This window comes from Wyeomyia smithii, chromosome 2 (assembly GCF_029784165.1).
Source record: "Wyeomyia smithii strain HCP4-BCI-WySm-NY-G18 chromosome 2, ASM2978416v1, whole genome shotgun sequence".
In the NCBI taxonomy this organism is placed as follows: domain Eukaryota; kingdom Metazoa; phylum Arthropoda; class Insecta; order Diptera; family Culicidae; genus Wyeomyia; species Wyeomyia smithii.
The window spans coordinates 46,696,346-46,708,628 of NC_073695.1; the positions used below are offsets into that span (position 1 = coordinate 46,696,346).

Here is a 12,283-nt window from a genome sequence, read left to right on the forward strand (position 1 = left end):
AGGGGAAATTTTAGCCGATTGTGACTACATCGCTTGTAACTGGAGATTCAACGAGTAGCCACCATCCTAAACTGATGGAAGAAGTGATTATCGCTTAAGACAAGCTACTCGCCTTCTAAAGTAAATGAAGGTAATGATAGTTACCAAAATTTTAATGGTCATTGGCCGAGGAATGCAAACACTAGTATTTAACTGGACACTAACAGTCTGAAATGGTTCAAATCATTCAGGGGACCTGAAATTTTTTTGCAAGGCACTAGAATAACTTAGCTTTAGTAAAACATCTTTGATCAAACTCCAAATTCCAATTACATAGACTTACTGGTGCTGAAACATTAGAAGCTATGTCAAATAAAATTAATACCAATTTTCGACAAAAATCGTTACAATCCTCAATTGCTACGGTAAGCTCCCTTTATCGTGATTTATGTTGGCTATAAAAATATTTTTAAATATTCATAAGTTTTGAAGATTTGGATAAAAAATCAAACTGTATATTAAGTGGCATCTAATTTCTCGTTTTTTATTTTAAATAAAAATGCAACTATATTATAAATAAATCATTACCTATATATCACTCAAAGTATTACCCATCCCCCCTTTGCCCAATCTTTCTTTTCTGGCAGAGCTCGAATAGCGTTACGATAAAAATAATCGTCTTATCCACGAGTCAAACCAATTTGAGTTGTCTTCTTATGAATAGAACTCCTGATTAACCAGACCAGGTACCATCAGATGGAACAAGTAATAATTGGGCGGCGCAATATCTGGGGAATGTAGCATGTCAGGTGGAACATTTCATTTGAGCCTTTCAATACAGGTTTTAACCAGTTTGGGGCCTAGCGTTGTCTTGCAGTAGAACCACTTTTTCGTGGCTCTGGTCGTTTGGCGGTAACTTTTCGCGCAGTTCTCGACTTAATCGCATCAATGGAATTTGATACTGTTGCCACGCTTCAACTTCTCAGAATAAATTACACCGACCTGGACCTAGCATACAATACACAGCATAACCTTCGCAGCGTGTATATTCCAGGAACATTACTGGGCAGTCCCCATGACTTTCTTCCATTTTCTATCACTTGTCACTATGCGATGAAAAAACCCTTCCTCTTTGCCACTGGATCAGTTGTTCACAGGCGAAAAACGAAATTCCACGTTCCTTGTTCCTTCAAATCATAAGAAACCTTGTTGTTGTTTGGATTGAAAATGGCTTGGCGGGTAGTTTCTAATACAGAAGCAAGCTGTTCCTGCGTTTTACATCGATCCTTATGGAACAACTCCTCCCATTTAGTGTCTTCGAAGGTTTTTGACCGTCAACATCGAAGTTAGCATCTTTGAAAAGACGGATCCAACCATGGCAAGTTGTTTTACTTAGAGCAGCATTTCCGTAAACTTTTTTTGACTCTTGATGTAAATCTTCCGCCATTTGTTAGAAATAAATCAGTAAAGTGACATAAAATCAGACATTTCTACACAACTAAAGGTATATGAAGCCAAAATAAAATCACTAAAGTGTCAAAGCGGTTTGTTCGGCATATGTCTCAGCTTGGTTCATCACGTTTTCGATACGTCATAATCGACCAGCACTTACTGCTGGTGCCATCTATTGATAAATAGCGAAGTTGTGAAACCAATAAAATAATACAAAAATTTACATGGTGAAGGCAAACTGCAAAGAAAAATCGGAGAAAATATCAATCTTAGAAAATAAACAGCTCATGGATCGGCCTACACGAGGCCGTCATTTCCGATGCCACGTCGGGCCGGTCCGGTTCATCATCCTTTATAATCGTTGCATGATTTCGAATCATTTCGACGTTTTGTTTTTTAATCGAACCTATTCGGCCTTCCGAAATTAGGCTAAACGAGAATCATATTCATCATAATTTCTCATTCTCAGCCCTTAACTGTATTTTCCTAAAAACTAAAAAATTGATTTATTCTAACAATTGCAAACCAGCTTGAATGTGATATTGTTTTTCATGTTTTTGTAAAAAATCAAATTAGTTTAGCTGTGGTTCTACATGGAATAGTTACGCACTAAACTTTGTAGGTTGCTTTCTAGATAAATCGACATGTACGTACAAAAACAAAATCCATGCTGAAGATTATCTTATTATAATCAACCTTCCAGTGGGAAACAAAAAAACCTAAAAAACAATAGTTTTAAGAAATTCAGGAACTCCCGTGTACTGTCATTGTCTAATACCTTTCCGACAGCTAGGAAAAATCCACTACACTACACTAGGCTCGACGAGGAATCGCAAATTCTGGTACATTCTGCCATGTTCAAAGCAATAATGGCACACCCAAAATTGTTGATTTATTCACACTGCAATCCAGAACAGTTAAGATTACAAGCTGCTTGATATACCAAAAATATCTGTGACGAAGATTAACGCAGCTGACGCATTTAAAAATAGGAAAGCAGTAAAGATAAACCACGATTAGGTTGATCATACGATGTAAAACCATGAAGAGTATAAAAGCACAGTAAAGGATGACTATCAGGTAATGCATTCAGGATGAAGAGTCTAGTGTTTTTGTTCGCTTTTCTGGCCGCGGTCAGCACTGAGTGGATCGACATTGATTGGTCCCAGGTGAAACCGATCGAGGAGCTCGATCACTACTGGGCTCGTCTACCACCGGAGCTACAATTTCTCCGTAAGTTGACGCCATCCAGCAGGATCACCAATGGACAACAGGCCACACCGGGTCAGTTTCCGTATCAAATCGCCCTGCTCAGTCAGTTTCTTATTGGCACTGGTTTGTGCGGAGGAACTGTTTTAACGACCACCTTCATCATGACTGCAGCGCATTGCGTTAAAAATGCTCGAGGAGGAACTGCTATCATAGCCCCCACAATCGAAACACTGCTGAAGCATCTCAACAAAGAATCAGTTTCAGTGCAGGAGGCATCAGGATGCATCCAGGATATGTTTCAACCAATATCAGAAACGATATCGCTGTAGTACAGTTGGACAGTGCAATGACCTTCAATGATCGTGTTCAGCCGGCTAGAATTCCTGCTGCAGGTGACAGTCGTACTTTCGCCGGAATGACCGGAACGGTTTCTGGATTTGGACGTACCTCCGATGCCAGGCCACTTCCGCTGTAGTTATGTTTACGAGCAGCCCAATCATGACCGAGGCCGATTGTTTGGCAAGCTGGGGCAACAACGCGAACCTGATTCAGGCCCAGAACATTTGCATGTCCGGCGAAGGAGGCCGCTCGGCATGCAACGGTGACTCTGGTGGTCCGTTGACCGTTGCTGATGGTGGCTCCCTGCAGGTCGGTATTGTATCGTTCGGATCGGCCGCCGGCTGCTCAATCGGAATGCCATCGGTGTACGTTCGTGTGACCGAATTCCGCCAATGGATCGTAGACAATTCTAACTTCACGTAGAATAGATTTTTATCGATGGTAACACTTGCACAGCTTAAATCATTTAAAAATAAAGCTCTTTAGAATGTGTTTCTTTCATTTGCTGTAGTGATAAAACGAAAACAAATAAAAAACTGTAGCTCATCATCATCATTGCTTAGAGCTAACGACTCACTTTACTATTGATACCATTTTTTGATACAGTCAGCTTCTAAATGAAGGGTTACTTTTACGGAAATACGTCTATTCAGAACGAAGCTGAGCAGTTTCATTAGCCATGGATTTTTTTCTAACTCAGTCGAGCTTCGCTTGAATGCAGTTGAAATTTCATCTGTGCAGACAGAACCCACCTGGGCGGCAGGTGATACTCTCTCGAAGTATTCTACTAGTAAACCGACAGAAAGGCCAAGTCGATTCTCGATGGATTTACAACGGATGAAATCCTTGATTTTTTTCTGCAGAAGCAACCGGCAGCTGAAATGTCTTTAGAAGGCAGTCTTCAGAAGAACCCTTTGTGAAAGAACCATTTCAAGCCAAACGTTGCTAAGAAAGCAATTGGCTCGATCACGGAAGAAGGAAGGAATCTACATGCGAACTAATTTTATCGCATTAGATGATCATATCCGGCAGTTCAAGACCGCAGCAACGAAAATAGAAGAAGGTGACTCGGTAGCTCAAGTATTCCTAACCTTACGCGTCAGCTATGATCCCTTGGTACACGAGACTCTTGAGAAGATGGCCAAGCAGTGGTTGTTGGCCAGAGAGAAAAAGGGCAGACCGCCAGGATGACTCGGAATGGTGCGGCGTCCGTGGGAGGTAGTAAGAAGCGGCATGAGGAATTTACCGGCAAGTGCCATCACTGTGGCAAGGTCGGGTGTATGCAGAACTGACGTTAGAAGAAATCGGAAGGAAATGTTGTAGGTAAATGTTAACCAGAAAATGTCTGAAACCTAATCCAGCTGCGCCTAGACTCAGGATGCACCGTTAACCGTATTCGATGCAGTGAGCACTTCATGAAGTATGCAAATTATGTATCTTCGGTCCATGCTGAGGCTAAAAGTTCTTTTTAAAATCAATGAGGCCAAGAATGCCTTGACACTATTTGGAAAGTATGCTGGAGAAATCAACGGTTTGTTTAACAAAGGAGTTGAATTTACTATCCAGAATGTTGTACTGTTGCCGTATTTCTGCTCTCACAAGATGGTATTAATGTTACTATTCACTACTCGCGATGGTCAGAACCGTGTGGCGTTCAAGAATAACAATGAATTAATCGATGCGGCGTACATTCGTGGCAATATGTATTTGCTGACCCTAGATGTCGTTTCTTTTGGGCAAGCCAATATCAACAACCGCCGAAATAAGTAAGTTGAGGCATCGCCGTAATAGGTCATGCAAGTCACAAACCTTGCGAAACACAAAATGATCACTGATTGTGTAAAGAAGCTTGATTCGAGTAACTTTTGCGAAATGTTTCGGAGGGTTTGGTGCCCCAAATTGAACCAAAAAAACTTTGTTCTGGGAAGTCGATCACTTTTACACACCCTATTTTGTATATTTTTCACGACATTGTCAGGATATAAATGAAGGAAAAACACCTAAAAAGACAAACGAAATGTGCTACTCATGAATTCTCGCGCGACTTTTTTAGGTTCTTCATAACATTGAGAGACTCTCTTTGTTCACTTTCTCTTTGATTAATAACTAAGTTATTTTTTTATTCCATAGACATAACTAGTGCGTTGCGGATCGTTCTTCCTGCATGCTCGCAAAAAACATTCCAGATTTTTTGTTCGTGAGCGGATTGTGCTATTGAAATATCCCAATTCCGCGGTGTGCGACACAAGTGAATCGTTTTGAATGATGAGACGTATCGCAAGGCGGGTTTCGGACTACCGGATGACAACAGAATTTAGGATTTTTTCGAAACCCTGTTACTCAACAACAAACACGCTCAGATATAACCATGGGCGCAACTAAGGAAAATTTCTAGGGGGGGCTAGTTTTCATGTATGTAATTTTAAAAAACAGAAAAAGGAGTTTTAATATGCTTATTTAATAACGCTTATAATAGTGTCGTAACCACAGAAAAAATCACTTCGGGATAGAATCTCCGAAGATGTACTGAATATCTTGAACACAGCGTCAACGCCAACCTCTTTCAACAACACTGATTTGATATTGAGGAGAGCCAGGTTTGGTAAATGGCTGGGCAGTAACAGCACACCCGTACTAGCTGGAATAAAATAGACCCAGTGTGGTTCAAGGCATAATTTCCCTTTTCCTACCTTTCCACGTGTTACCGACTGTGATACGAGCAACCAAGGGAAAACCGGTGGGAAATTGGTCGTATGCCGACAGGAAAGGGGTTGTTGTTCTCCTTAGAGAGCAGCTTGTCTGAACCAAGCAGGCTAGGGGCGGCTCAAACAGCGACTGATCCGGACCGAACGGCTGAACTATGAAATGCGGTGTCTCGCCAGCTACACCTATGGCGGCAGCCCCGTTGCGAGACTAGGCATCGCAGCCCTAGTAAGGCAGCATACTAAAATAAACATACTACGAAGAATCAAGAATTCAAAACGAACCGGAACAATAGGCAATGACGCAGCCGACGAAATAAGGATGACGATTAGAAGCTCGGTACATGTAACAGTAGATCGCTCAACGCCCCGGATGTCGACTGGATTCTGCTGGATCAGCTAGAATCCCGCCACTTCGACATCGTTGCGCTCCAGAAGCTTTGCCTGAAAGGAGAGAAGGTACGGTGGATTTGTGACCGCAAGGCACAGTACCACCAAAGCGGTGGCACAACCAATGAGCTTGGTAGCGGATTTGTAGTGCTGTGCAGGATGCAGAGTCGTGTGATGAAGTGGCAGGCAATCAGCGACAGGTTGTGTTTGTTGAGAATAAAAGGCTGGTTCTACACCTACACTATTCCCAATGTGCACTGCCCTCACGAAGAAAGACCTGATGCAGAAAAAGAAACGTTATACGCACAGCTGGAGAAACTTTACGATAGCTGCTCGCGTAGAGACATCAAGATCGTCATTGGGGACATGAACGGAAGGAAAGACTTATATAAGCCGGTGATCGGCCCGCACAGCCTGTACAGTACACCGTGACGAACGACAACGGCCAGCTATGCACCAACTTCGCAGCTTCCCACGGGCTGGCAGTCCAAAGTCCCTTCTTTCCTCGACCAACGTACAGCAAAACAATTGACCACGTTCTCATCGACGGCCCGTTCTTCACAGACATTACACACGTACGCACCAATCACAGTGCTGATCGGACATGACTACTTCAATACAAAAAACTACAAAACCCTGATATAACCGGTAGTCCTCTACGGAAGTCCTCTTGGTGTTTTCGAACGGAAGGTGCCTTGGACTATCTACGGTGGAGGACAAACGGACGACGGATAACGGCGACAGCGCATGAACCATTAGCTACAAGCGCTGCTTGGAGAGAACCCCATTGCGCACCTGGCGAAAGACAATAGGTTGCGGTGGGCCGGTCACGTCGTAAGGATGCCGGACGACAACCCTGTGAAATCACTTCTCTTCAGCAAACCCTACCGGCACCAGAAACTAAGGGGCGCAGGAACTGGTGAAACACAGCCCAAAACCGAGTAAAATGGCGACAACGTCTTGATACAGCACGAGTTACTACAGCTCTTGTCTGACTGGTAAGATGAGTAAGAGAGCTAGGTTTGAGAAACGATCCTGGGTGCAGAACTAGTTCTTAGCCAATGAATGACGACATCTCAATTTGTGTTGATTTTGATGCTCTGATAAGTAGTATGGAATGTATTTATATTGAATACAATCATTCTCTGGGAAATTCTAGGGGGGGCTGAACACTTTCTAGAGGGAGCTGAAGCCCCCCCTAGCCCCCCCGTAGTTGCGCCCATGGATATAACTAAACTTTTGTATATGAAAGCTCTCTGTCTCTCCTTTTTATGCCAGTATTGTTTGTTTTGTTTATGCATGCTCAGTTGTGTTCAAAACGGCGTCGAAACAAGTAGCCTTGTATAAACGCATTGTAATTGCATTCTATCTGAAACACAGAAAAATTGGCATAAAATTCTCGGTAAACCTTCCGGTAAAATAATAAAATCTTCGGGTTTCGACAGTGTATAACCTATGCGTTAAAAAATGGACTTTCTGGTCTGGCAGTGATATCATGAAAAAAAGATAGTTGCAGGTATTTTACATTTTTGCGACTAGCTTAGTTTCGGGATCCAAAACGTAGTACATTCCGGAGTCATTTTCCATTCGGCAAGCCCCGCCTCAAAATAATAATAGAGTTCTATGGATTCTATTATTATTTTCAGACTTTCAATCCATTTGATACATCTGTATCAAAAAAATTGACCCGTATTTAATGATTATATTATGTTTTATTTATTATACAGAGGATAGACGAAACGAGAAGAAAGCCATGTATAGATGAATAAATGAATAAATTTTAGTATATACATATGAACCAAAATATAACTTTTTTTCTAGCTGGAACGTGCTAGTCATAATTAGTTACGGTTATAATCAATAAAAATATCCAGAGACATTTACTCAAAAGCTAGGAAAATCGAAAAATATAATAGCACAAAAAAGCGTTTTGCAGTAAAACACCCAATAGTTGTGTAGCAAACATGAGCACCTCTACCACAACACAATCAAAGTAATCGTTTGTGCATCATTTTCGCTATCCGGTAACGAATTAAAAATTCTTATTAGAAATCCCGAAAAGAACTTGGTGTCGTGGTCGTTTTCGCAAACACATCGTACGACCAACCACTATACTGCCGGTACCCGCATAACTGTCCCATACTGATTTTGGTCACTTTTGAGTTTTCATCGGGAATCGACTTAACTGTTATCATATTTTCTGGTAAAAAACTAAAATTGATACTTTTGTATGGAAAAACATGGAAAAAATACCAAGTTGTTTTTGTCCCATATTGAAAGTACCCGCACTACAGTCCAACTGCATAGTGGTGCAAACTGCAAACATATAATTTTGCTCCAGATTAGTGTATATCGGATAATTTTAGGCATATAGAAGTATGTCATTTAATTAACTAGACTAGTGTTGTTTTTCTGTAGTACAATCTACGTTGCCAATGATACTGCCGGTTGCTGGTTGAATTTATATGTGATGGGACAAAATATGCGAGTACTTTCGAAATGTACCCGCATATTTTGTTCCATTTTGTATTTTTTTTTTTTTTTCAAGTTATAAAACGTAAAACCAGTTCCATCCATGGTTTTTTGTTCTCAACGATAAACTTGTGCTGCCATGAAACTGTTATGGTCGTTGGTTCTGGATGTAATTGCTGGAAATCCGAAAATTCACGGATAATGTTAAATCGCCGTTTTCTCAACATGTTGTTTTTCATTATGGGACAGTTATCCGGGTACCGGCAGTATACAATGCTAAAGAAAAGGCAGGAATACTTAGCAACTTTTGTCTCTCGCTCTCCCTGCTTCCACTCGTTCACCGTGTGGAACTAAAATCAAGCGTTCTTCACATGCATTATCAGCGAACTAACTCGTGCTATCCTGCTCACAGTTCAAGCATATCGCTATATGTCGTCATTTGTAATGTTCGTTTTTAATGATTTTTCACTACACGATGCACTTTAACTCAATAACTTTTATTACTTCCGTATACAACGCGCACAAGTTCGCCGTTTTTTAGAACTTGTATACTTTATAATAATGGAAAACACCAATAATTTGAAAATAAACTTGGAGCAAGCAGGACTGCGTGCTTATTGGCCCTCGTTAGCTCCTGCTTTTCAAACATGTGCCTAAAATAAACATGATTGATTGCAATCGGTTGATAACTTGGTCCGTTATTTAAAACAATGTGAAATCACGTTATAAAAGCAAAGCTTATTAAAATGGACTTTTTTTGAATGGTGATAAAAAAATAACTGACAGTTAATTGAGTTTGATAAATGTTAGTGTTTGGGAACAACTTCAAAGGTTCCCGGGGTTGGTTCTGTTTCCTTAGAGTGGACTGTATCCGAAAACCGTAAACGTGAACAATTTCTCCTGGCGGCAATTTCACTTTATTACTGCTAGAAGCACCGTTGCACAGTGGCGGGTCTCCGAACAAAAGTCGGACAAAACCCAAAATGTTCATTTAAAAAGCAGAAAAATCCATATTAGGTTGATTTTTTTATGAAAAATTCAATTTTGGTATCAAAAATTCAAAAAGTTGGAAAAATATCTCCCTAAAGGGCAATTAAAATTTTCTTATGGCTAAAATTACGTCGTAGTGTTTTAATGTATATCATTACTCATTTATATTCCCATCTTTTGTTATGTTTGAGGATTCATTTGTCATCAGCGAAACTGAGAATAGTATATATAATATAAAATATTTAATAATAATGAATTATTTCAAAATTATAATTTAAAATTTTATTTATAAATATAATTTAAATAAGTACGGTGTCAGTATAGTTAGTTTCTGGCGAGGCGAATATAGGAAACCAGTATAAACTGTCAAAATGTGAACTAGCCGATTGTGTGCCAAATTTCGCAGTTGGAAAACTGGGATCATGTAGTATTGAAATAGATATCATTTTTGGCTCAATTAATACATCGCATCAATTTAGAAAACAAAATGTTAAATACGTTAAACTAAAATAAGTGAGTAGAAAACAAAGAAATATTCATTCGTATAAAATCAATGTTGTGTGTAATTAGCTGTCTTAAAAAAATCCACTGCCATTAATTAACTGTTCTGTCTTTTTTTTCACGCTATACTATTTTAAGAGAAATGTGCATTCTAAACAAACTATACAGTATATTATATGTTGGTATATGCAAAATGGTCCCATTTTAATAGATTTAAAAAACTTGAGTCTAAAGCAGGTATTTGACGGAGCAAATATTTGCTATTTTTGGTACGAATTTTATTTGCGCAAAATAAAATCCGTACCAAAAATAGCAAATATTTGCTTCGTGTAATACCCGCTTAAGTAAAAATTTGTCGTTTAACATGGTCAAAAGGGGTTATGCCAGTTTTATGTGTTTTCATACTAGTAAAAATACAGTGTCTATATACGTTAGTGCATAATTCGTGACGTGTCACCATCGTATTATAGTAATCAGGGATACCAGATATGCAAATTTATCTGAAAATGAAGATTTTTATAGTCCGTGTGCAGACTTTTATTGATTTGTCGATATTTGCTGTTTTTTCAGAGAGCAGATTTCATATTGAATTTAAATTTAATATTGAACATTGAAATTAAATTTTATAATAAATTTTCGGAGAAGAATTAAATGGAAATATTACCTATTCTCAATATTTGAAAAGTAGGAGGGTGGTATTCAAGACACGACCGCATGACGTTGACTACCGTATTCTTATATAAAAAAAAAAAATATTCCATTGAAGCAAATAGTAGAGGGAATTGCAACGCTTCTTTAACAAAACTTCTGTAACAAATTTTCGAGGCACCAAAAGGTACCAGTTGCCGATTATTCTCGTTTACTGGTTAGTCCGTCCAGAATTCCAGCCATTTTAGAATTTTGCCGTAGCCATTTATTACTAACAGCCACCAGCATAACGGGTGAAACCGGCACGAGATGACCGGTACTATTTTGTCTTTCCTCCTTTCAGCTGCTATCACCTAGCGCTGTCCTGAAATTAACATCAACACAAACATGCATTTTTGCAAGGTTTTTTCCGCTAGCAGCAGCATTTTGTAAAACAGAAAATTCAACTAACCGCTTCTATTATAAAACTGCGAGGCACCAAAAGGTACCAGTTGCCGATTATTCTCGTTAACTGGTTTCCGTCCAGAATTCCAGCCATTTTAGTATTTTGCAGTAGCTATTTATTACTAACAGCCACCAGCATCACGGGTGAAACCGGCACGAGATGACCGGTACTATTTTGTTTTTCCTCCTTTTAGCTGCTAACACCGAGCGTCCGTATGTATCCGGTACGGTTCAATAATGAAACTGATGGGGTGAAATGTTCGAACGATACGTTTTATACCAAGGCTTCGTCAGATAATTAGAAAGAAGGTGGGGCTACATAGATGATGGAATGGTAGAGACAAATGTTTCTTGAAAGCTGCGCCGGCCGCTGTCGTAATATTAACACCAACACAAACATGCATTTTTGCAAGGTTTTTTCCGCTAGCAGCAGCATTTGGTAAAACAGAAAATTCAATGAGCCGCTTCTGTACCAAAATTTCGAGGCACCAAAAGGTGCCAGTTGCCGATTATAGTTTCCTGGTTAGTCCGTCCAGAATTCCAGCCATTTAAGTGTTTTGCAGTAGCCATTTACTACTAAAGCCACCAGCATAACGGGTGAAACCGGCACGAGATGACCGGTACTATTTTGTATTTCCTCCTTTCAGCTGCTATCACCTAGCGTCCGCATGTCACTGGTGCGGTTTTGGAATCAGAATTATGGGGCGCCGGCCGCTGTCGTAAAATTAACACCAACAAAAAAATGCATATTTGCAAGGTTTTTTCCGCTAGCAGCAGCATAAACATCGGAAACAGAAAGTGACAACAACAATAACAACAAAGTCAGATCGATTGTATCCGTTAGTGTCGACTGTGCTTGGGAAGAGAGGTAGTGATTGGCTGCGCGGTATGATTTAGACAATCGATATTAATTACCAATTTTCCAATAGTGTATCTCAAACAATAGTTTGTTTTTGTTACATAAATTTAACCGTAAAAGAATTTCTGATCGATTGATGCCAAAACCTCGAAAACCTGATTATAGATGACTGCAAAATAAGCGCTCAAAACCTGACCACTTTTCTCTGGTTTTCCCTGGTTGAATTACTAGATTTTCAAATTCAGGGGCCTAACTTCGATATAGACGTTAGTCAACGTCAAAACAGGTAACATCG

General features: G+C 39.8%; 1 pseudogene; it reads left to right on the forward strand.

Annotated features, from left to right (window-relative positions):
* The first annotated feature begins 2,525 nt into the window (after positions 1 to 2,525).
* Positions 2,526 to 3,534, forward strand: LOC129723933 (brachyurin-like; annotated as a pseudogene).
* Positions 3,535 to 12,283: the final 8,749 nt, after the last annotated feature.